This window comes from Octopus sinensis, linkage group LG25 (genome assembly GCF_006345805.1).
Source record: "Octopus sinensis linkage group LG25, ASM634580v1, whole genome shotgun sequence".
Taxonomy (NCBI): Eukaryota; Metazoa; Mollusca; class Cephalopoda; order Octopoda; family Octopodidae; genus Octopus; species Octopus sinensis.
Genome location: NC_043021.1, coordinates 15,167,065 through 15,194,607, shown reverse-complemented (window position 1 = coordinate 15,194,607; position 27,543 = coordinate 15,167,065). Strand labels below are relative to the sequence as shown.

The following is a 27,543-nucleotide window of genomic DNA, read 5'->3' as shown; positions in this document are numbered from 1 at the left end:
ATACACATATATACATATATACGACAGGCTTCTTTCAGTTTCTGTCTACCAAATCCACTCACAAGGCATTGGTCGGCCCGGGGCTATAGCAGAAGACACTTGCCCAAGATGCCACGCAGTGGGACTGAACCCAGAACTATGTGGTTGGTTAGCAAGCTACTTACCAGCTACTTACAGCCACTCCTGCGCCTATATATATATATCAAGATTAATCAGCTGAAATTGTGAGGATGATCCAGTTCTTGACTGAAGATTGAAGGCTTCGAATGTCCCGTCCGTGTTTTTTGTATCGTCTCCTAAATGTTTTGCATTCTTGTCCCAGTTTGTATTTTTATTTATATATATATATATATATCAGAGGCAACTCCTGGTCGTCAGCGTCACTTAGACGCATCACAGATTTCGTGTAAGACACATGCCTGCTTGAAGAATTTCACGTTTTCCCACTTTATTTCTAGTCCCAAATGTCTTTTTTTTTTTATATCTAGCACCATATCTTTCCCTATTTCTAAGTTAAGGGTTAAAATAAAGCAACCCTACAAAACACAACTGATCTTTACACTCAGACGCACAGAATAACTGCAATCAAATAATGACAGCGGAGTGCACAACAAACATGAGCGATCTGGCTGTCGCCTGTACTCTTGGACAAGAGATGCCAGTTAGTTTTTTTACGCCTACCAGGCTCGTTCGTATTAGCCTGAGTTATTGGCTGCAATTACACATTTGGGGTCAGTGTTGGCAGAAATTGAATCAGCTTGCAAATACACTTTCACTTTACTGAATTTATACTCAGGCTAAGCAGGGTCTGGAAGAGTATAGACATCAGACACGCTACCAAATGCAGATTGGTGAATGCAATTGTCTTCCCAATAGCAACATATGGATGCAAGACCTGGACACTAAAGAAAGCTGACCAGAAGAGAATTAATGCATTCGAGCTTTGGTGTTGGAGAAGACTTTTACGGATTCCATGGACAGCGAGGCTCACCAATGGAGAAGTTCTTAAGCAGATCAGGCCGAAAATGTTGCTAGAAGTTAGGATCACCAAGCATAGATTGGCATATTTCGGTCATATTATGCGGAGAAAATCCCTGGAGAAGGACATCGTGCTCGGAATGGTCAGTGGCAAGAGAGGAAGAGGCCAACCAAGAACCCGCTGGCTTGACACCATCAAGAGTGATACCGGAATGGACATAGCCAATCTGAAAGAAGCGGCCCAGGATAGAACTGACTGGAGGACACTGATCCAACGAGTAACTGAGAGTTGACTTCAACTGAGCGGATAGATGGAAGCCTGTAGAGCCTGAGTGCCGGAGTCGCCACTGATATATGAATATATATATATATATATATATATATATATATATATGAAACAATGGATACGGAAGATAGAATATACTGGAAACTATCACAGGGTATTTATTTATCATAGGCAGTGAATGTGCTTTATTAGCAGGGACATGCCCAACATGTAAAATTTTAATTTTAAATTTAAACTTTTAATTTCAACTTGTATATGTATATGTGTATATATATATATATATATGTGTGTGTATATATATATATATATATGCAGCACGGACTTTGTCAGTGAACAGGTCGCGGATTTTAGCGACGAAAATATTTTGACAAATTAAACTTAAATGTTGGAGTGAATCGAACGGCTTTTGTGTGTTTCTTAAATGGCTTATAAACACCTTCCACGCTGCAATTGTTTTCGTTTCAGCACACGATCTCAGATCAAATTACTTGCTATGCAAGTACATCTCCGTAATAATATATATATATATATTATATATATATATATATATTAATATATATATATATATAGACATAAACATACATATATGTTATGCAGGTATAAGTTAGAGGTGTTTAAACCCTCTAAGGGATAGATATATCCAAAGGCACTCCTGGTAATTACCTCAGTAGGTATAGTCCTTGGTAAAAGGTATGGGGGCAGCAGGTAAGTTGACAGGTAAACCATAGTTTAATTTATAAAGACAATAAGAAAATGGAGGGAAAATAACAATTAGTGTGTCATTTGTGCTAGGAAGTCATTATTCAATTAGTTAAGAAAGGTGAGAATGAGTTTACGATCGTTTCTGTGTACCATGGTGAAGAAAATATATTTTTGCCTCATTGCCAATGGCAGACATCGTCAGAACGAAGAGGTCAGAGGCAGAGAAGAGCCTCTTCGTCTTTTATTTTTTTTGTGAATTCTCCCTATATATATATATATATAAAGTTAATCCAAACATGAAAGCACAAAAAAACACAACACGAGGACGTGGAACAAATATAGTATTATTGGACGCTCAGGAAAGAAGGAAAGAAGGAGGGTTTAATGTTTCAAGCGGAGCTCTTCGTCGGAAACATAGGAGAAGGAAAGATCCAGCGAAGGGAAGACAGAGGAAAAGAAAATAACCAATGGTACACACGCGGTCACATTTTGAATGACCGGAAGGAAATGGGTATATATATATTATAATTTCAATAATAATAAATGTATATATATACATACATACATAGTCCTTTTTAGAGGACTTGAAGGCCCAAAAAAGTGTCAGTCATTGGTCTTCCTCCTTAGACTAGTTTAAGAACGAAAAATAGTAAAGAAAGCCAAACATATTTCAGTGGATATTCATTCGGTCCGTATGGTAGCCTGTCTTATCAGAACAGTAACTCTGTACAGTGAACAGGTTTTGATAGAACAAAAAGAGAAAGGAAAGATATTTAAATTACGAAACACACTTCAGTCTAAATAATCATCAAAGTACCATTAAAATCATGTATTTTTAATATGCTACATTCCTTCCTATTTATACAAATATTAAACCATATGAAACAGCTAGCTCTGAGATAAGTTTACAAGAACAATTCCGGAAAAATTGATTTGACAATTCTCAACAAAACAATGGAAAATATTTCCAAATTGCAAACAAATGTACAATAAAAAAAAAAGGAAAGTAATAACAATAATAATAATAATAATATAGATAAAAATGGAGATTAAGCCAGTTAAGCAGCAATCACTTAGATTGGATTACACAGTTGCCAAATAATGATGCAATGAATTTATCTAAGTAAATACTTGTTAATCCAAACAGGAAGAAACAAAGGAGTTGTACACTTAGTTGCACCAAATACATCGAAGAGAACAAAGCTCAAAGTAAAAATGATACAGAATAGAGGTGTCTTTATTTAATCCTTTAGATGCCAGCCCGTTTCAGACCATCCCTGGTTCTATAACACAAGCTTCCTGTTTTAACACCTCAAACCATACTTGGTTCTATGATACAAGCTTCTTCTTTAACCCTTCTATGCCATATTTCTGTTGAGATGTTCTGTATTTCTTTCAATTACTTTAAATATAACAAAGAATTCAGTAAAATAACTTCGTTATCGTTAAGCTAGTGTTAGGAACATAAATTGTGACTAAGGTTTGGTGGAAGATTTTAATTCAAAACTTTTGAAAACAAAACATTTGTTCTACAGAGCCAGAGGCAGTTTCAGCTGGGTTGGTATTGAAAGGGTTAAGAATTGTTCCTCTATTATATATTTTAACACTTTTGTTACCATATTTCTGTTGAGATGCTCTGTGTTTCTTTCAATTAATTTTAAATATAACTAAGAATTTAGTAAGATAACTTAGTTATCATTAAGCTGGTGTTGGGAACATAAATTGGGACTAAGGTTTGGTGGGAGATTTTAATTCAAAACTTATGAAAACAAGACATATGTACTACAGAGCCAGAGCTGGTTTCAGCCAGGTTTGTAACGAAAGGGTTAAAAAAGATCTAAATTAACCTTTTCAATACCAACCCAGCTGAAATACAACGTGTATGTGTGTTTTCCCCACCAATGCTTAACAATCAATGCTGGTTTGTTTACATCCCCATAACTTAGTTCAGCAAAAAGAGACAAATTAAGTACCAAACTTAGAAACAAAAGTAAGGAGTGGGGTAGATTTATTTGACTAAACCCTTCAGTTTGGTACCCCCAGCACGGCTGCAGTCTCAAACTAAAATAAAAATTTAAAAAAAAAGATATTTTAAAATCTACTTTTCCATACTTGAATAAGTTAGACAAGAGTAAGCTGAAGCAAAGTTTCCTATGCTGGGATGCCCTTCCTATCACCAACACTGTTGTTTCCAAGTAAGCTAATGACCCCCACAAATCTATCAAAATAACAAACAGTCCAAACATGTTTTATGTAGAAAAACAAGAAACAAATGATACCATACAGACGAGCCCTTTGTTTACATCAAGCAACATGTCAAGATATGTTAAGGAAACCCTAACATGCATATGATACGAACTACAAAGCAAATGGCCTCATCTATATGGAATAGCGAGTCTTTTGTTTACATGACATAATGAAATATGAACTCACATACACATAATACTTTGCCAGGAAATGTCAAATGTCACCAGTTGCTGTCCAATCACAAACAGTGACATGACTGTGACATGACAATATGTAGTTCAATGTAATTTTGAGAACATTCACACACACACATAAATATGACTGGCTTCTTTCTGTTTCTTCATCCAAATTTCCTCATAAGGCATTGGTTAACATGAGGCTACAGCAAAAGAGGTTTTCCCCAAATTCTACACAGTGGGCCTGATGTTTATGTCTCATCATAAAATGCTGTACACCAGTCTTCCTCATCTACTGTGGCTGTGTGCCAGAGCTATTCCTTCATGTTGTCCTCCACTCATTTTTTTTCTTCTATAAGCCTCTCCTTTTCTCTTCACAATTCCTTGAAAGATGGTCTTTTCATGAACACTAGATCTTGTGAACTAGCCATACCGTCTCAAATTTCTTTTCTCCACCATTGTGAGATCCTTATGAAGCCCAATGTAACATTGGACTGTTTCAGTCAGTTCAACAAGGGTCCCAGGAGCCTAACAATAACACAAGTGGATATAATATCAGACAAGGAGGCCTCTATGCAGTCAATTGGCCTTCTAAAAATAGTAGCTAAATACCCCAAAAATCACACCCAACTGACTTAAGAAAAAAAAGGACACATTGTAATCCTAGATACATAATAATGATACAGGGTGATGCAGAAGAGATGCTCTTTTCCGTAGCCATGAAAGATGGCCAGCATGACAGTGGAGTGGCCAACCTGAATGATTATTCCAGGTCTCTCTCTCCAGTGGATGGCTTTCTTGGGAGGACATGGGGCATATGTCAGATCTTCTTTAACAAGTTTAACCAGTCCAAACCTCAAATAATTCCTAAATTAAGACAAATATTAGTGACACTTTTTTTGGCATCTGTGTGTCTGACCATGCAATAATAGAACCTTTACCTTGCCTGGAAATAGACAGAAGTTGACAACAGAAAGAGCATCTGTCTCAAAGACTTCTGATTAACCCAAGCAAGTTCAAGAAAATGAACATTATCAATAATTTTATATATATATAAATGTGTTCTACATATAAGAGAGAGGGTATGTATGCCGCTATATATATATATATGTATGTATAAAAATACAAACTGGGACAAGAACGCAAAACAATTAGGAGATGATACAAAAAACACGGACGGGACATTTGAAGCCTTCAATCTTCAGTCAAGAACCAGATCATCGTCGCAATTTTGGCTGATTAATCTTGAGATTGCTCCAATCTGGCCAGCCCCAAGGAAAAACTAAGCTAAGCGCATTAGATTCCTTTGGAATGCGCGGGCATGGCTGTGTGGTAAGAAGCTTGCTTCCCAACCACATAGTTCCGGGTTCAGTCCCACTACATGGCACACCTTGGGCAAGTGTCTTCTACTATAGCCTTGGGCCAACTTACAAGGCTTTGGTAGATGGAAACTAAAAGGCCGACATGTGTATGTATATATGTGTGTGTGTGTGTGTGTGTCTGTGTGCCTTTGTGTCCCCATCACCACTTGATAACAGGTGTCGGTGTGTTACATCCCCATAACTCAGCTGTTCTGTCTGAGAAGTCAGCATTGTGTGTACATACATGTATATACACATATATACACGTATACATACACATACATATATACATACATATATATATATATACACATACATATATATATATCCACATATATACAAACACATACATATATACATATACATGCATACATACACACATATATATATATACACATACACACACACATATATATATGCATACATATATATATATATGTATTGTCTTATTGGATAGGGTATTAATCAAAAACAGCACATCATCCCTATACAATCCACCTTTAAGTTCCGGAAATTCACTATCTAAATGAAACAGAATATATATTCATTCTTTTGCTTCAGTCATTTGAGTGCGGCCATGCTGGAGCACTGCCTTTAGCTGAACGAATCAATCTCAGGACTTATTCTTTGTAAGCCTAATACTTATTCTATCGTTCTCTTTTGCCGAACCGCTCAGTTACAGAGACTTAAACACACCAACCTCGGTTGTCAAGCGATGGTGGGATATATATATATACGACAGGCTTCTTTCAGTTTCCATCTATCAAATCCACCCATAAGGCTTTAGTCGTCCCGAGGCTATAGTAAAAGACACTTGCCCAAGGTGCCATGCAGTGGGACTGAACCCAGAACCATGTGGTTGGGAAGCAAGCTTCTTACCACATAGCCACGCCTGTGCCTAATATATATAAATCTATAGGTGCTGGCGCGCACATGTGGTAAGAAGTTTTGCTGCCGAACTACATATGGTCCAGGACTGACCAAAGCCTTGTGAATGGATATGACAGACGGAAACCGAAAGAAGCTCGTCGTGTGTGTATGTGTCCACCACCGGTGTTAGCGTGTATACAAACCCGTAACCTAGCGGTTCGGCAATAGAGACCGATACAATAAGTACCACACTTGAAAAAAAACATAAATAAGTGCTCGGGTCGATTTGTTCGACTAGATTTCTTCAAGGCGTTGTTGCCCCAGCATGACCGCATTTCAAATGCACGTAAAATACACACGGTCACAAGGACCATGGAAAATTAGTTCGTACTGATATATGTTTGAACGTTTATTGAAACTAAACCAACGGCCCTGCAGCGACCCCTTTCTAGCATCAGACAGCAAACAAGGGGGGGGGGGGATATATACGAATAAGCCAGCCAAACTTACATTTATATATCCACCACATGTGTCTCTCAGCAAACAAAACGACTGTCTCAGTGTCTCGGTGTGTAGTTTGCCACTGCTAAAAATGTCTTCCGTGAGATATAGAGAGATCGGTGAAAAAACGTGCGGTGGTGGTGATAATGATGTCGAATTAAGTTTATTGTTGAATGAGAAAGAAGATAGTTGTTGCTGCTTCTAATGCCGTTGCTGCTATTTCTTCTCTCTCTCTCTCTCGATTTCGACATTAACATTTTGGGAAGAAGAAAGCCGAAGCGAAGAAGAAAGAGGAAAAGAAACAGGAGGAAGAAATTAGAAGAAGAAGAGACAAAAGCAAACAAGAAGAAAGACGAAAGGAAGTAGAAAAATGAGAACAAAAAAAAAAGCCGAAGACAAGGAGAAAGGAAGACGAAAGCAAGAAGGAACCCAAGGAAGAAAAGAAAAGAGAAGAGGAAGACAGGAAGAAGAAAAAGAAAGAAAATGAAAAAGAAAGAAAGAAAGACTCGCAAACGAATTGGTTCTACTAATTAAAGTAGTAATTATTTCTTTTATCGTTACGATTTTTTTAAACCACGAGGTTTAAAAATACTCTCTTCTACTCCTAAGCACACGGCCCGATATTTTGGGGGGAGGTGCCCAGTCGATTAGTAACTTGGTACTTAATTTATCGACTCCGAAAGGATGAAAGGCAAAGTCGACCTCGGCGGAATTTGAACTCAGAACGTAGAGACAGACGAAATACACATTTCTATTTCTTTACTACCCACAAGGGGCTAAACACAGAGAGGACAAACAAGGACAGACAAACGGATTAAGTCGATTATATCGACCCCAGCGCGTAACTGGTACTTATTTAATCGACCCCGAACGGATGAAAGGCAAAGTCGACCTCGGCGGAATTTGAACTCAGAACGTAGAGACAGACGAAATACCTATTTCTATTTCTTTACTACCCACAAGGGGCTAAACACAGAGAGGACAAACAAGGACAGACAAACGGATTAAGTCGATTATATCGACCCCAGCGCGTAACTGGTACTTATTTAATCGACCCCGAACGGATGAAAGGCAAAGTCGACCTCGGCGGAATGTGAACTCAGAACGTAGAGACAGACGAAATACCTATTTCTATTTCTTTACTACCAACAAAGGGCTAAACACAGAGAGGACAAACAAGGACAGACAAACGGATTAAGTCGATTATATCGACCCCAGCGCGTAACTGGTACTTATTTAATCGACCCCGAACGGATGAAAGGCAAAGTCGACCTCGGCGGAATTTGAACTCAGAACGTAGACACAGACGAAATACACATTTCTATTTCTTTACTACCCACAAGGGGATAAACACAGAGAGGACAAACAAGGACAGACAGACGGATTGAGTCGATTATATCGACTCCAGTGCGTAACTGGTACTTAATTTATCGACCCCGAGAGGATGAAAGGTAAAGTCGACCTCGGCGGAATATGAACTCAGAACGTAGCGGCAGACGAAATACCTATTTCTTTATTACCCACAAGGGGCTAAACATAGAGCGGACAAACAAGGACAGACATAGGTATTAAGTCGATTATATCGACCCCAGTGCGTAACTGGCACTTACTTAATTTATCGACCCCGAAAGGATGAAAGGTAAAGTCGACCTCGGCGGAATTTGAACTCAGAACGTAGCGGCAGACGAAATACCGCTAAGCATGTCGCTCAGAACTATTAATTAAAACACATCGACGGAAGCATTCTTTTGTATTACAGAATATCTAACTAGATGATTTAATAATAAAACTTAATAGTCAGAAAATGTAGCAGGTGGCTTACTTATTATTAAGTGGCAAATAAAAGAAACCATTTTCATTATTATTAATTTTAAGACGGTGGTGAGCTAGTAAGAGTCGTCATAGCACGCCGGACAAAGTGCTTAGCCGTCCATCATTACCTTCTCAGATCAAATTCCGCCGAGGTCTCGACTTTGCCTTTCATCCTTTTGGGGTCGATATAATCGACTAGCCCCTCGTCCCCTAAGAACTTCAAGTCTTATTTCTTCTGTCGTTACGTTCTGAGTTCAAATTCCGCCGAGGTCGACTTTGCCTTTCATCCTTTCGGGGTCGATAAATAAAGTACCAGTTTCGCACTGGGGTCGATGTAATCAACTTAATCCGTTTGTCTGTCCTCTCTGTGTTTAGCCCCTTGTGGGTAGTAAAGAAATATATATTTGAAGGGATTGTTATTATGAATATTACTACTACTTTACAATGTGTTGGGAATAGAATAAAATTTGTAGACTCCTTTGAACTAAAAAAAAAAAAATTGTAAATTAAGACATGGAAAGATTATGTGTCCCCGCCCCCCATCTCGACTTTGTTTCCTCATATCTTTCAGAAAAACGAGATATTTATTATGAAATTTTCCACAAATATCTCTCAGGTGGTGTACATTACGATTATATCGGAATTTAATGCTGGAAAAAGAAAAATTGGTGAGTGCGCACCTACTGACTCGATTCACAGAATTCTTTTCAAAATTCTAAGTTTCATTTTGTGGATATAAAATGTGATGTGTCAGTATCAAGGTGTACGCGATCACCATTAATTTATTTTTCTGCTTTTGCCACAACAAATACCAAAACGATGGTAAACTATACCATCCGAAAAGTTTTTGTGGAAAATTTCATTAAAAATAACCCATTTTCTAAAAGTTATGAGGAAACAAAGTCGAGGTGGGGGCGCACTCGTATACGTATGCCTCTTTAATGTTCTAATTTACAATCTTTTATTTCAAAGGAGTCGAAAATCGGGAGGGAGGGACCACATTTGAGTAACGACATTGGAGAATACTACGATGGTTGCGATTTTTTTTTTTTTTTTTTGGTTGTGGCAATGCTGGGGATGCCCCTCTTGTTCCTTTTCTTCTTAAGCATGGCCCTCCGGTCAGAAATTTGACAAGTACTTTTGTTTGACCAACCCGTGAGAAATAAAAGGCAAAGTCGACGTTGGCCGGATTCGAACCCAGGACGTAAAGAACAGAAATACGCTCAAACGACTCTGCTTAATTTTCTATCTAATAATAATTGTTTTTAGTTTAGGCACAAACTAAAGGAGGAGTTAGACGACATAAAAAGCTAAGTCGACCTCGTCAAGATCTGAACTCATAACGGAGATAATAACGTGACCTCTAAACCTCTGGAGTGGTACAGGTAATAACACTAACAGCTAAATAACCACAGTCCCTCCCTTATAAAGACGGGATGGCCATAGTCAGAATGCCTTTGATCAGAGCTCTCTTAGATCAGAGACTGACTCGGATGTTTGATACATCCAACGTGGTCGCTCTACCTGCTTGAAATAGCAACCAAATCTTGAAACCACACCTCGGAAAAATTAGATATTGTCCTACAATACCCCTTAAAAAGACGGGACCTTTGATCAGAAACTGACTCGGATGTTTGATACATCCAACGAAGGAGCATCAAACGTGGTCGCTCTACCTGCTTGAAATAGCAACCAAATCTCGAAACCACACCTCGGAAAAATTAGATATTGTCCTACAATACCCCTTAAAAAGACGGGACGGTCACACTTGAATGTCTTATCATAGGTTTCAGACGAGGGTTACCCCTGCAGAACAGGCAAGAAAGCTGACAGGAGGGCCAGTCTGTACATGCTAAAGAAGAAGAGGAACAAGAGGGGCATCCCCAGCATTGCCACAGCCAACAAAAAAAAAATCGCAACCATCGTAGTATTTCTCCTTTTTACTAAATGGGAGAGGAAAAGAAGAAAAATCTTAGGTGAAAAGAAGAAAAATCTTAGGTATGTACACGTAAATAATACAAATTATATATATATTTATATACGTGCGCACACACGAATAAGGAAGGTGTTGAAGAAAAAAAAAACATTCCAGTCATAGTTCGTTCTATGGAGGACAGAAAATAGGGAGTGGTTTATTTACAAGGAAACAAATTACATTTTCATTTCAATGAACTGTGAAAAATAGTCATTGGTTTCTAAATTTGGCACAAGGCCAGCCATTTTTTATTACATCGGTCCGAGTACTTGAGTGGTACGTTTTTTTTTGTTTTTTTTTATTCGACCTCGAAAGGATGGAAAGCAAAGTCGAACCCTAGAGCACCGGTAGAAAATGCTACCAAGCATTTTGTTCGACGCGCTAACGATTCTGCCGGATCCCCCACCTAAATAATAATTATTTCCATATGGGCAAAAAGCCTGAAGTATGGAGGAAGGGAGTAAGTTGATTATATCAACCCCAGTGCTCAACTGGTATTTATTTTATCGACCCCCGAAAAAATAAAAAGCAAAGTCGGCCTCGGCGGTGTTTTGAACCCAGATCGTGAAGAACGGCAAAATAGAAAAAAAAAATGCCGGTAAGTATTTTGTCCGATGCGGTAACGATTCTGCCACCTCGCAGCCTTAAAAATGACCCTTTTAGGCACAAGGACTGAAGTTTTGAATGAAGGGCCCAGTCAATCACATACATCATCCCTTGCTCAACTGGTACTTATTTTATCGACCCTGGAAGGATGTAAGGCAAAGCCGACTCCAGCAGAATTTAAACCCAGAACATGGAGACGGATGAAATATCGCTAAGCATTTTGTCTGGAATGCTAACGATTCTTTTCTTCTCTAGGCACAAGGCCCGAAATTTGGGGGGAGGAGCCAGTCGATTACATCGGCCCCAGTGCGTAACCGGTACTTGATTTATCGACCCCGAAAGGATGAAAGGCAAAGTCGACCTTGGTGGAATCTGAACTCAGAACGTAAAGACAGACGAAATACCTATTTCTTTATTACCCACAAGGGGCTAAACACAGAGGGGACAAACAAGGACAGACATAGGTATTAAGTCGATTACATCGACCCTAGTGCGTAACTGGTACTTGATTTATCGACCCCCGAAAAGATGAAAGGCAAAGTCGACCTCGGCGGAATTCGAACTCACAACGCGGAGCATTTCGCCCAGCGCGCTAACGTTTCTGCCAGCTCTCCGCCTTCAAAATAATAATGGCCTCAAGGTTTGGCACAAGGCCAGTAATCTTGAGGGGCAGGGTAAATCGATTCCATCGATCCCGAAAGTATCACAATGCTTACTAAATTTGGCAGAACGCCAGAAATTTTGAGGGGAGGGGGCAAGTTTATTGCATCGCCCCTCGTACTTGACTGGTACTTTTTTTTTTTAAATCGATCCCTGAAAGGATGAAAGGTAAAGTCGACCTCAGTGGAATTTGAACTCATAACGTAGATAGCCGGGAGAAATACTAAGCATTTTGTCCGACGCACCAACGGATTCTATCGTACATAAGGAGTTCCAGAGAAACGTGGGTAGATGTGTTTAAAGGAGTAATTATCACACCCGAGTGGAGGATAAAACGAAAACGAAAGAAAGCAACAACCTGGCCTGGTTTTATTTACATTTTTTCCCACGAAATATGGGTTTTTATTCATTTATCTATTTATTTATTTATTTATTTATAAATCGTTTTCTAAGCGGATGCAAGGTGTGTGCGACTTGTAGGCGGGCCGTTTCTTTTGTAAAACATACCACGGCTTGTATGTGTATACACTGCCCACACACACACATACCAACACTGCAAGACATGTATCTTACACATGCTTGATTTCATTCATTTGAAAGAGTGAAAGAAAAGAAAAAGGAGAAGAGGAGAAAAAAGCTAAGGAACGCAGATATAATGTGCTCCCTAACACTCACAAAAGGGCAGCGATACAACGTGGCGGGGAGGCCCCACTCAACGTGGCTGCCCTACCTGTCACAAATAAAAGCCACAACCTCCCACAAACCATTGAAAATTTAGTCACGGAAAAGACGAGATGGTCAGAAATGGAACGCCTTTGATCATGGGTCCGTATAAGGGCTAAAACACAGCAACAAAGAAAGGGAACAGGGGCGTGTTATATCCATACGTATCTCACAAGTGTATCTTTTAGTTGTTTCTGAGCGGCCATGCTAGGACTATATATATATATATATATATATATATATATATATACACACACATGCATGTATGTATGTATATAAATGATACGTTCGATATTCATGTGAATATATATGTATATATCTGTGTGTGTGTATGAATATTATATATATGTGGCTTGAGGTAAAAAGTTTGTTTCCCAACGACATAGTCCCGGGTTCTGTCCCACTGCATGGGTTGGACGAGTGTCTTTACTCTAGCCTTAGGCCGACCAAGGCTTTGTCAGTGAATTCGGTAAACGGAAACTGAAAGAAGCCCGTCGTATATATAATATATATACATATATTCGACGGGCTTCTTATATATATATATATATACACACACACACCTGTGTGATTTTGTCTGTCTCCCACCACCGAGTGACAACCGGCGTTGGTGTGTTTACGTCCCAGTAACTTAACGGTTCGGCAAAAAAGACCGATAAAAGTAAGAACCAGGTTTTACAAATAAATAAGTACTGAACTAAAATTTTCCAAGGCGCCGTGCCCCAGCATGGCCACAGTCCAATGATTAAAACAAGTAAATTTTATATATATATATATATATATATATATATACATAGATGGTAAATGTTTCTATTTTTCGTTCCCTTCGAGAATTTATCCCTAATTAGTGGTTTGGACTTTAGCTGTTCCTTCTAGCGTAAGGTAGTCCTATAATGGATACCTCTTAATGTGTTTAAATGTACACTGTATTATATATATATATATATATATATATATAACACCAACAAAGAGCTGTTATAGTATACATACATACAATCAATGAGACTTCATAAAAATCTCACCTCCCTTCGTTATTAAAGCTATGTTAGGTATTTACGGTTTAATTACAACCTAGACAAACAGATGGTGACTATTAGAGGCTAAATAAAAACCTTGAGGGTAGTAAACGATCGTGTCTTAACATTGTTGAAACTAATACTTACGGAGGAGAATATAAAGCGAACTATGGGACAAATACTATTTCTGGCTTGGCTTCCTAGAGACTGTTTTGACTTACTTTTAATTAACGGTTAATTAAGTTTTTACTAAGAAGCTGCTTTATTTGAAGAGAGAAAGATGAAGGCGAACTAATCTTGATTTTGATTTCAAAAGGTTGCTTTTCTGACACCCTTAATGAAGAGAAATATAAAATATTCATTATGAAATACATATATATATATATATATATAATATATATATATATATATATACGAAAAACACCTGCTGTTCTGTGAAGCTGTGTATATACGTGTACATATGTGCGCGCGTGTATATATACAAAGTTACACACACAGACATATGTATATATATATATATATATATATATATATATATGCACGCACACACTTGAGTATATAGAGAGGTTTGAAGTAAGCAGGAAATGAAATCTAAGTGGGAAAGAGTAAACGGTGGAAAAAAAAAAATAGGGGATTGATCAAAGTTAAATAAGCTCACGTATTCTAAAGTAGATAATTAGACAAAATGACTAACAATTTAAAAAAAAAAAAACACTATATATATATATATATATATGTTAGATAAGGCCGGTTTATGAGATTACCTTAGGTTTGACGACCATAAAAAGCTTAGCTTTATGGCGTATCATCAGATCCCAAACCTGTTGGCTAAAGGCCTATATATATATATATATATATATATATATATATATATATATACATACAGGGTGTCCCCAAAAAATGTATACACATAGTGGTTCGGCAAAAGAGAACGATAGAATAAGTACTAGGCTTACAAAGAATAACAAATTTACAATTATTTAAGGTGTGTATACATTTTTTGGGGACACCCTGTGTATATATATATATATATATACATAGAGAGAGAGAGAGAGAGAGAGAGGAGAGAGAGAGAGAGAGAGAGAAAAGGGTAAAATTAATTAATTAAAAAGTAATCAATAATTTCACCAAGTAGAATTCGGCATGAAAAAAAGACCATTTCACGGTAAACTTAAGTAATACTTTATATAATTAGGGTTCAGCAAAGATTTGCTCTACCACATACCGAAGTTTAAGAAATAGCTAAGGTTTTTTGGGCTGCTATTTCTAAACTTCGGTATGTGGTAAAGCAAATCTTTGCTGAACCCTAATTATATATATAGTCAGATAGATAGAGAAGCGAAAGATCTACAATTTCATCACAAGCTGTATAAACTATATACACCCGCTCAACACACTACACTATCATATAATATACATGCATGACCGGCTACAAAAAGTCACATGTCTTTCTTGTCGCATCCCACATTAAATAGCATTTGAATAATAATAATAATAATAATAAATAGGTACAAGAGCTGAATTTGGGGTAATGGTCGGGTGTGGATTACATCGGTTCCCAGCCCTCAACTGGTATTTTATAGGCTATGAGGGAACCAAAGGCAAAGTCGACCTCGACAGAATTTGAACTCAGAACGTGAAGACGGACGAAAGAAATATCGCTTAGCATTAAAATGAACAATTGTGTAGCCTGGGAATTATACCTATTTCTTTACTGCCCTCAAGGGGCTAAACACAGAGAGGACAAACAAGGACATACAAACGGATTAAGTCGATTATATCGACCCCAGTGCGTAACCGGTACTTAATTTATCGACCCAGAAAGGATGAAAGGCAAAGTCGACCTCGGCGGAATTTGAACTCAGAACGTAACGGCAGACGAAATACCTATTTCTATTTCTTTACTATCCACAAGGGGCTAAACACAGAGGGGGACAAACAAGGACAGACAAACGGATTAAGTCGATTATATATCGACCTCAGTGCGTAACTGGTACTTGATTTATCGACCCAGAAAGGATGAAAGGCAAAGTCGACCTCGGCGGAATTTGAACTCAGAACGTAACGGCAGACGAAATACCTATTTCTATTTCTTTACTATCCACAAGGGGCTAAACACAGAGGGGGACAAACAAGGACAGACAAACGGATTAAGTCGATTATATATCGACCTCAGTGCGTAACTGGTACTTGATTTATCGACCAGAAAGGATGAAAGGCAAAGTCGACCTCGGCGGAATTTGAACTCAGAACGTAACGGCAGACGAATACCTATTTCTATTTCTTTACTATCCACAAGGGGCTAAACACAGAGGGGGACAAACAAGGACAGACAAACGGATTAAGTCGATTATATATCGACCTCAGTGCGTAACTGGTACTTGATTTATCGACCCAGAAAGGATGAAAGGCAAAGTCGACCTCGGCGGAATTTGAACTCAGAACGTAACGGCAGACGAAATACCTATTTCTATTTCTTTACTATCCACAAGGGGCTAAACACAGAGGGGGACAAACAAGGACAGACAAACGGATTAAGTCGATTATATATCGACCTCAGTGCGTAACTGGTACTTGATTTATCGACCCAGAAAGGATGAAAGGCAAAGTCGACCTCGGCGGAATTTGAACTCAGAACGTAACGGCAGACGAAATACCTATTTCTATTTCTTTACTACCCACAAGGGGCTAAACACAGAGGGGACAAACAAGGACAGACAAACGGATTAAGTCGATTATATCGACCCCAGTGCGTAACCGGTACTTAATTTATTGACCCAGAAAGGAGGAAAGGCAAAGTCGACCTCGGCGGAATTTGAACTCAGAAATTATACCGTGTCCGACTTAATTTTAGAAAATGCAAAAAAAAAGGCAAAAAAAAAAAACCAGATGGTCACGGTCGGAATGCGATTCATAGAAGGCTTGGGCTCTCAGTGAAACAAGCAAACACACACATACAAATACATACGGCGATCTTTCGCCATACATACATATACAGCCGGTTTTTTATTTCGTGTATTTTTTACAGTTTACTTTAAAAACGGGTTTGGAAAGAAAATTAAGCGAAAGAAGCTGTCATCGCCACACACACGAAAGAAAGTAAGAAATGTGACTGAAAGTTGGAGAGAGAGAGAAAGAGCTGTCACATGACTGGCTGAAATGGCTGCACCTCAACGTTAGAAAGACACACCACCACACAGCATTCGGGTTGCCATGCAGGCGTCATTCGTTGATTTCGTTTATAAAACACAACACAAACCAGCTACCAATTACCCCTTGTATAAGATAATCAGAGAGATAGAGATATAGAGAAAGACAGAGAGGTCGAATAGACACCATATATATATATACACTTGCTAACATGCACGTGTATGTATGTATGTATGTGGTCTCTCTCTCTCTCTTACTGTGTATTCGTATAGGAGATTAAAAAAATATTGGTATAATATATGTATATATATATATATATATATATATACACATATACATACTCACACATAGATTAAATAGCGAGCATACATGCATGTTTAGCAAGTGTATATTTATTTTATAGACTAATACATCTATTTCGATATACACTTGCTTACATGCATGTAGGTGTGTCTGTTTGTGTGTGTATTCATTCGTATGGAAGATATATATAAAAAAGAAATTGGTCTTAGATAGATCCCGGGGGAAGACACACAATATAAAAAAAAATTGAAGGGAACGAAAACGGAATGTATCTTTATTACAGATCGATTTCTTCCAATAAGACCCGCTGGGATAAAAGAAAAAACCCTACAATATATGCACTTTATAATACTCAAGCACACGTGTATATATATATCTACACACACACACAAATATTTATATATATATATATATATATATATATGTCTACATATGTATATAATAATAAAAACAAACGAATGAAATATACAGATGTATATATACATACATTTATATTCTTATATAATATATACATATATTTGTGTGTGTGTGTCATTAAGGGACACCATGTGGAAAAGTTAAGGGGGGAAAGCGATGATGCCTGGAATTACTATATATATATATATATATATATATCGGGTTGAAAGTGAGTGGCTTCAAAAGTTGAAGCCCGTCTAACATGGTCATCAAAAATATACATTAGAAGCAGGTAGGTAAAATAATAATGAAAGCCTTCCAGCAGAGAGACCTGGAAGGTGGTACTGAAAGGTAGGCTGACGATATTAGCGGTGGCAGGGGCAAATATTTACTAATTGATCAAATTAATACAAGCAGTCAAGACGACTTTATGATAATATTTTGTGAAACTTTATAATAATATTTTGTAAAACAGCAGAATTTGTCGGCAATCGGCGACACATAATATTGCAAGATCAGTAAATTGATGAGATTTTCAAAATTAGCTGGAGTTCTCTTTTTTATTTCAATATAAATATTCTTCCTTAAGCATGCCATTTAGAAGCATGAAATAATAAGATATTATAAATACACACACATATATATATATTACCTTATAAATTCACACATATATATAGAGAGAGATTATAAATATACACACACACGTGTTAGATAGATAGATAACAGGCTTCTATCTTATATAGTTTGAGACAGAAGATATATATATATATATATATACACACACACACGTGCCCCCACTTTCAAGAATTTTATCGACATTAAAATAAAAGGGGAAAGAAAGATTTTCAAAAATGTACAACAGAAAAAGGTGGAGAGAACATACCATAGTAAGTAATATAAAAATAAAATTACCATCATATATATATTTATATATATATAATGTTAAACCAGGTGGATTATGAAGGTGAAGAAGGAAGCAATTTAAAACGTTGGCTGCTGACAAGAAGAGAGGAAACTTTAAAAAAAAAGTCTTTCTTTCAAGTAATAAATAGAAATAGGAAGATAGACCGACAGATATATAATTTGGGCTGAGTTTGAGGGCATTTTGGGGTATTTTCTTTTTTTTTTTTTTCTCGAATGACAGACTAATTAGGAATAGACATACATATTTAAATATCTATTTCCATACAATCTTATCTAATATTTTAGTCGATGATCGGATAATAATAGACAATACAAATATTTAAAAATAGTGATGCTAATTATATTATTAACAAAAAGCCTTTTCAAAGTTGAAACATAAGGTCCACATATTGTCGAGAAAGTATGTATATATGTGTGTATATATATATATAGTAAATAGATTCACTCCAGTACTTGACTTATACTTTATTTTATAGACTAATAATTAATACTAATAATAATACTCGTAATACTGTTGATTGGGTATGATTAAAGGGATAACGATATCTTAATATATAAATATATTCACACATATATAATGTATATATATATATGTGTGTGTGTGGGCAAAGAGAGCCGGGGTATTTCGTAACATATTAACAATGATATCGTGAGATATGTCATTAAAGAATTATATATACATACATATATATATATATACATATATATGTGTGTCATATATATACATATATATGTGTGTGTACATGTATGTATAATATAGGCATAATAAATAACGTGAAGCTGATCTGAAGTGGCGGGGAAAAAGGAAAATAGCTCATATGATATTAATATGTATGGCTTTTGTAGGTTTGTTTCCACCAGCGGGAAGGTTAGAAAGCACGAGGGGACACGGATAAGAGATTAAAATATAAAAAAAAAACTGAGGTGGGAATCGAGACAATTAGGGAACCTCTACGTGATCGGTCACATGCTAGAAACAACAACTAAATCGCTCCTCGAATCACACACACCGATCGCCTCTCGATACGCGCACAATGCCTCGACAAAAGACGGATATGGTCACAGCTGGAACGCCTGTGAGCGAGGATCTGTTCGATCGGGGGTTAACCTGAGGGATCAACAAGGAGAGAAGCGAGGAGTGGGTACAAAAATGTATGTACAATGTGTGCGAGTGCGTGTGTATCGAGTGAGAAAATGTCGTTGAAGTTTGGTCAGCCATATTGATAGGAAGAGGTCAGAGTCTCCTCCTCCTACCACTGCTGCCACCTCGACTGCCGCTTCTACTCCTACTATTCCTCCTTCACGTCGTCGTCGTTCTCCTGTCTCTTTCAGTCGGCGAATGACACTCTCACTGCCCCTCTCTTTCTCTTGTCTCTCTCTCTCTTTCTCTCTCGCGATCTATGTCTCTATCGCACATTCTCTCTCTTTCTCTATGTATGTATAGATCTATCTATCTATCTATATGTATATATATATATATATATATATATATATCGTCCGCTCACCTTAAATTTCATTATATACAGAAAGTGTGCATTTTTCTTAGTGTAATATAAACTGTATCAAGTATACGGAGACTGTTTCTCTTTCTTTCAGTCTCTCTCTCTTCTTCCCATTCTCTTTCTCTCACTCTGTCTCTCTTTCTCTCTCTTTCTCTCTCTCTCCCGAGGAGGGGGGTAATAGAACAATGTATCTTTCTCTTCAAAGGAAGGGGAAAAAAAGGGGCGAAAAAGAACAAAAACAATATGGTAAGGTGGAAGGAAAAAAAAGAAAAAAGAGGGAAGGTTATTTAATGAGAAAGAAAACGAAGAAAAAAAAGAAAAGACACGGAGCGATACGAGCCAAAAAATCTCGATAGCGAATATGTGGTGAATATGTATTCGTGTAAGTGGGAAAACCCACCAACATACCTGGACGAATGTCTACAAGGTGGGACGGAGAAAACAATTAAATTAAAACAAAAAACACTACACAATTCACTGAAATATGTTCGGTGAGGTTCCGTTTCAAAGACTTACCTGGTATTAGGGCTGTAAAAAGCGGTGTTTCGTCCGTAAACAATCGGAAAATCTCCCCCAGAAATGTAAACAGCTCCTAGCTACGAGCGAGCATAGCTTGGCAGTGGTAGTAGTTGAAGTGACAGTGGGAGTGGCAAAGGAGCAGGCTTGCAGTAGGGTTGCTTACACAGCAGTAGTAGCAGTAGTAATATGTCTACTGCCAGTCAGTCAGTGTGGCTGGCTGGCTGGCAGGCTTGGCAGACTGGCTTTCGCTTGGCTGCTGCTTGTCCTTTGCTGCTGCAGTGGTTGTCAGAGTTAGCTTGTCTGTCAGCCAGCCAGCATAGCAGCAGCAGGTTTGCAGCGGTAATAAAAGCTCGCTGCAGAAGTCGCACAGCAGCAGCAGGTTTGCAGCAGTAATAACACTCTCACTGAAGGAAAAAAAAAAAAAAGAAAGAGAAAACGTCGTATAGTAGCAGTAGGTTTGCAGTGGTAATAACACGCCGCAAAAGTCGGACAGCAGCAGTGGTAGCTTCTCGCTGACTTTTATGACTAGCAGCTGTCTTTGATGCAGTGGTTTTGGTGTGGAAGCTAGGCATAGCAGTAGGCTTGCAGCAGTATTGACACCTTAGTAATGTGATAGTTGCCATTTAATGCGGCACACCTTTATTATTTCCTCCGGCATTCGCATCATACAGACATTCAATTACACACACATATAAAACTAAACGTGCGTTTGCATGTCATGTACATTTGTATATACATACCCGTGTACATACATAACATATATAGTATATTATATCCATATATATATATATATATACACACACACACACAATGTACATATATATATATGTCTCTATACTCTTTTACTCTTTTACTTGCTTCAGTCATTTGACTGCGGCCATGCTGGAGCACCGCCTTTAATCGAGCAACTCGACCCCGGGACTTATTCTTTGTAAGCCCAGTACTTATTCTATCTGTCTCTTTTGCCGAACCGCTAAGTAACGGGGACATAAACACACCAGCATCGGTCGTCAAGCAATGCTAGGGGGACAAACACAAACATACACACACACATATATATACATATATACGACGGGCTTCTTTCAGTTTCCGTCTACCAAATCCACTCACAAGGCTTTGGTCGGCCCGAGGCTATAGTAGAAGACACTTGCCCAAGGTGCCATGCAGTGGGACTGAACAGTGGGACTGTGGTTGGTAAACAAGCTACTTACCACACAGCCACTCCTGCGCCTATATATGTGTGTGTGTTTTATATATGACTTCAAATTTGGCACGAGGCCCATAATCCGATAACAACGACCCCACTGTTTAACTGTGATTATTTTATTGACCCGAAGGGGTGAAAAACTAAGTTGACCTCGGCGGAATTTGAACTCATAACGTACAGACGGACGAAATGCCGCTAAGCACTTTGCCCAACGTGCAAACGATTTTGCCAGCCCGTCGCCTTAATATATATTATTATATAATGTATATATATATGTGGTTGTGTGGTAAGTAGCTTGCATACCAACCACATGGTTCCGGGTTCAGTCCCACTGAGTGGCACCTTGGGCAAGTGTCTTCTACTATAGCCTCGGGCCGACCAAAGCCTTGTGAGTGGATTTGGTAGACGGAAACTGAAAGAAGCCTGTCGTATATATGTATATGTATGTGTTTGTGTGTCTGTGTTTGTCCCCCTAGCATTGCTTGACAACCGATGCTGGTGTGTTTACGTCCCCGTCACTTAGCGGTTTGGCAAAAGAGACCGATAGAATAAGTACTGGGCTTACAAAGAATAAGTCCCGGGGTCGAGTTGTTCGACTGAAGGAGGTGCTCCAGCATGGCCGCAGTCAAATGACTGAAACAAGTAAAAGAGATATATATATATATAGTAAATGCAAATATCATACATATATGTATGTATGTGTATGCATGCATGTGTGCATACGTGTAGATATATATGTGTACATGTGTGTCTGTGTGTGTAATATATTTATGAGGTGTGTGGTTGAGAAGCTTGTTTCCCAACCATGTGATTTTTGGTTGTCTCCCTGAGCAGCACTTTGGGCAAGTGCCTTCTAGTATAACCTAGAGATGACCAGTGAGGGCGCGTGGCTTAGTGGTTAGGGCATTCGGCTCATGATCGTAAGGTTGTGAGTTCGATTCCCGGCGACGCGTTGTGTCCCTGAGCAAGACACTTTATTTCACGTTGCTCCAGTCCACTCAGCTGGCAAAAATGAGTTGTACTTGTATTTTCAAAGGGTCAGCCTTGTCACTCTCTGTGTCACGCTGATTTTCCCCGAGAACTACGTTAAGGGTACACGTGTCTGTGGAATGCTCAGCCATTTGCACGTTAATTTCACGAGCAAGCTGTTCCGTTGATCGTATCAGCTGGGACCCTCGTCGTCGTAACCGGCGGAGTAGAGAGAAAGAGAAGAGATGACCAAAACCTTGTGAGCAGTAGCAGACTGGCTCTCAAAATATTGGTTGCCAGGAGACTAAGGAGGCCCACCCACAACTACAATGCTGTCATTTCATTTTTTTTTTTTTTTGGTAAAATTATTTTTTTTGTTAAAAATTTTTTTTTCAACTGTCTACAAACACAGCATGGTTGAAATAATTAATGCATTCTTCCAGGAGTGAATAAAAAATTCTCAAACTTGAAGGAATGAGCCCCTTAGATACTAACATGGGCCTCCATATATGGATTCTAATGGCACGGGCCCACTTGCCATCGGGTAAACTGGCAACCTGGCCATTCAGCCGCGGCTTGTGAGTGGATTTAGTAAACAGAAACTGAAAAAAAACTCCACCATTTGTGTGTGTGTGTGTGCCCCTGTCTTGACATCATACGATGATTGTAAATGAGCATCACCCTCCTATAAGTGATGGACAATAGTTGAGGGTTGGTGACAGAAAGGGCATCCAGCTGTAAACAGCTCTGCCTCAACCAATTTCATCTGACCTGTGCAAGCGTGGAAAAGCAAGCATTAAATTTTGTATTACTTGATTCTCTGTCTGAAGAATTCCTAATAGGAAATTTCCTACATGTACAATTTTGTAATTCCTATTAGCAAACGAAACATCTGTAATGGTGAATAAATAATACTAAACATTTTTTCTTACCTCCTGTTTTGATATATAACTACTCTGCAAACCATATTTCCAGAATCTTCCACTCTAATGCCTACCTCACATAAATACAAGAACCACATACAGAGTTAGAATATTGGAATAAGTAGATGTACTTCAAGAGAATGCAGCTTAGACTTTAACTCTGCCTACATAATTATGTATGTATATATGTATGTATGTCTCTTCTGTATTTAATCATTTAAATTCTTCCTCTGAAAAAGGAACTGGTCTCTAACAAACATGCAAAACTCCATCTTTGGAATGGAGATAACAGAAGTGATGTCACATTTTAAATCTGAGAAATGTATGTATGTATGTTTTTTGTATGTGTGTGTATGTATGTATGTATGTTTTTTGTATGTGTGTATGTATGTTTTTTGTATGTGTGCGTATGCTTGTATGTATGTATGTCTGTGTATGCTTGTATGTATGTATGTATGTATGTGTGTGTATGCTTGTATGTATGTATGTGTGTGTATGCTTGTATGTATGTGTGTGTGTGTGTATGACATGGGTTCAGTCGCACTGTGTGGCACCTTGGGCAAGTGTCTTCTACTATAGCCTTGGGCTGATCAAAGCCTTGTGAGTGGATTTGGTAGACGGAACTGGAAGACGCCCATCGTATATGTATGTATACATATATATATATGTGTGTATATGTTTGTGTATCTGTGTTTGTCCCCCAACATCGCTTGACAACTGATGCTGGTGTGTTTACATTCCCGTAACTTAGCGGTTTGGCAAAAGAGACTGATAGAATAAGTACTAGACTAACACAGAATAAGCTCTGGGGTCGATTTGCTCAACCAAAGGCGGTGCTCCAGCATGGCTGCAAGTCGAATGACTGAAACAAGTAAAAGAGAGTAAAAGAGGGAGATATATATAGGCGCAGGAGTGGCTGTGTGGTAAGTAGCTTGCTAACCAACCACATGATGCTGGGTTCAGTCCCACAGCATGGCATCTTGGGCAAGTGTCTTCTGCTATAGCCCCGGGCCGACCAATGCCTTGTGAGTGGATTTGGTTGACGGAAACTGAAAGAAGCCTGTCGTATGTATATGTGTATGTGTGTTTGTCCCCCCAACATCGTTTGACAACTGATGCTGGTGTGTTTACATCCCTGTCACTTAGCGGTTCGGCAAAAAGAGACAGATAGAATAAGTACTGGGCTTACAAAAGAATAAGTCCCGGGGTCGATTTGCTCGACTAAAGGTGGTGCTCCAGCATGGCAACAGTCAAATGACTGAAACAAGTAAAAGAGAGAGAGTATATGATTTTTACTTCATTTTAAAGAATGATGAAATTTACCAGGCATGGCTGTGTGGTAAGATGTTTGCTTTACAGCCATATGGTTCCATGTTCAGTTCCAATGGGCAAATGTCTTCTTCTAGCATAGCCTTAAGCTGACCAAAGCCTTGTGAGTGGGTCTGGGAGATGGAAACTGAAAAAAACCCTGCCATGTGTATGTGTGTGTGTTTGTGTGTGTGTTTGTGTGTGTGTGTATGTGTGTGTCTTTGTGTTGCTGTTTGTCCTGCACCACCACTTGACAACTGGTGATGGTACATTTACGTTCCTGTAACTTAGCGGTTTGACAAAAGGAACTGATAGAATAAGTAACGGGCTTTCAAAAACAAGTACTGGGGTTGATTCGTTCAGCTAAGATTCTTCAAGGTGATGCTACAGTATGGCCACAGACTATAGACTGAAATATGTAAAAAACAAAAGATGAAAGAAATACACTTGATGGTGTCCCCCATGGCAATGTGTATGTGAGCAATGTGGCCCTTAGGGACTCTGCAGTTTGATACACCTGGTCTAAAGAGAGGAGGTGTTCTCCAATGATGCAAAACAATAATTAACGTGTTCATATTTGAATCTGCCAGAATGTGTTAAGAATGAATAGATATGTTATTATTTGGCTCCTTGCTCTTCCGCACGCACCTCATAAAGTTAGTTTATTATACTTATACATATAATTAAACACATAATTAATGTTATATATGTACACACATATATATATATATGTGTGTAAATGTGTGTGTGTGTGTGTGTGTGTAAAACTTGAAATTGAACTTTATAAGGTCCTGAGAGGGTAGACAGAATATACATATATATATCATTTTGGGATTTGGTTTGCAAGATTCTTTATATGAGTTCGAGTGTTGAAGCATATTCTGTTGTGTGTGGGGAGAGTCATTTTCTTTTTGTGCCTTATAATTTAACACACTCACCGGTAAAATTTCCACTTATTTCTTTTTTTTCTTTTTATTTTTATATATGTATATAAAATTTAAATAATGAGGGTAATAAATTGAATATCAATTTAATTAACATCAATTTAAAACCAGTAGCCTAGCATATAGAAAAATCTGAAAATTCAGAAAAATTATATATAGATATACATACATACATTTATGTGTGTGTGTAAGTGCATGTGTCTGTATACATATATGCAGAGATAGATAGATGGATAGATAGATAGATAGATAGATAGATAGATAGATAGATAGATAGACAGATAGACAGATAGATAGATAGATAGATAGATAGATAGATAGATAGATAGATGGACAGATAGACAGATAGATAGATAGATAGATAGATAGATAGATAGATAAATAGATAGATAGATAGATAGATAGATACTTGTGTATACATGTCCCTGTACATACATTTGTGTGTGCCTGTGTATTTGTTGTGTGTGAACCTAAAATTTGACCAGCAATGATTTTTTTTCTTTTCCCACGGTTGCAATAATTTTTTTTTACTTCCAAACAATCAGATTCTTTACACCTGTTACACACACATTATATCACCATAGGGCTGGCAACAGAAACTTTGTGTTTACCTACCTGTGTGTCCTTAACAGAATATACTTATGTCTTTTTATCTACAGTTAAAGGCATGTCTATGTAGTTAAGAAGTTATCTTAGAAGCTATGTGGCTTCAGGTACAGATGGCAAATATCTTTAATACCAGTTTGAGCAATAATATACTATGTTAGATCAACCTGATGATGGAATCTGCTCTGTAGCCCATCTATGAGTGTCCATTTACATGCAATGTCAGTGTGCATGTTCAACAGAGTGTAAGCATTTTGTGAGAAAAGTTAGGCACAAGAGGAATCAGATGTAGTATGCAAGAAAGACAAATGGTTATGTGATGTGTATGGACGAGTTTTTTTAAATAGATATATATTTGCTTAAATAGAAATATTATCTTCTATATATATAAAACTGAGAATGTGTGTCTGTCTGTCTGTCTGTGTGTTTCGCTAAAACTTGAGAACTACACAACCAATTTCATTCGAATTTTACACATGCCTTACTTAGGGTCCATGTAGTTTCATGGGCAAAAAAAATGATCGAAATTGCAAGAGAAGGGCCTACAGTTCCAGTCTGTTATATATTTTGAGTATTGTTATCACTAGCGATATCAAGATATAACTTTGTATTTTGTATTTTATGAGTAGATGTATATACATGTACATGTAATATGTACACATATATATACACATACATACATGCACTAGCACTATGACCCAGCAATGACGGGTCATAATGCTAGTTATTTCTAAGTCTTTCTAAAGGAGACTATGGCAGCAGTACTGGATATTAATAGTTATCGTCAAGCTAATATGACAGTCCATAAATATAGGACAAAAGCTGCCGTTGATTAGCTCCAAGAGGCCATCGCCTTTAGCTAGCTATGTGACACACGAA

At 38.0% G+C, this 27,543-nt stretch overlaps 1 protein-coding gene across 1 annotated transcript in view; it reads right to left on the bottom strand.

The window, feature by feature from the left end:
- The window catches only part of LOC115224303 (protein numb), a 567,004-nt gene extending 546,101 nt beyond the window's left edge, over positions 1-20,903 (bottom strand). Inside the window, exon 1 of the mRNA XM_029795145.2 lies at positions 20,705-20,903. The gene's annotated coding sequence lies outside the window, so the exon portion shown is untranslated. The remainder of the gene's footprint in view (positions 1-20,704) is intronic.
- Between the last annotated feature and the right edge of the window lie 6,640 nt (positions 20,904-27,543).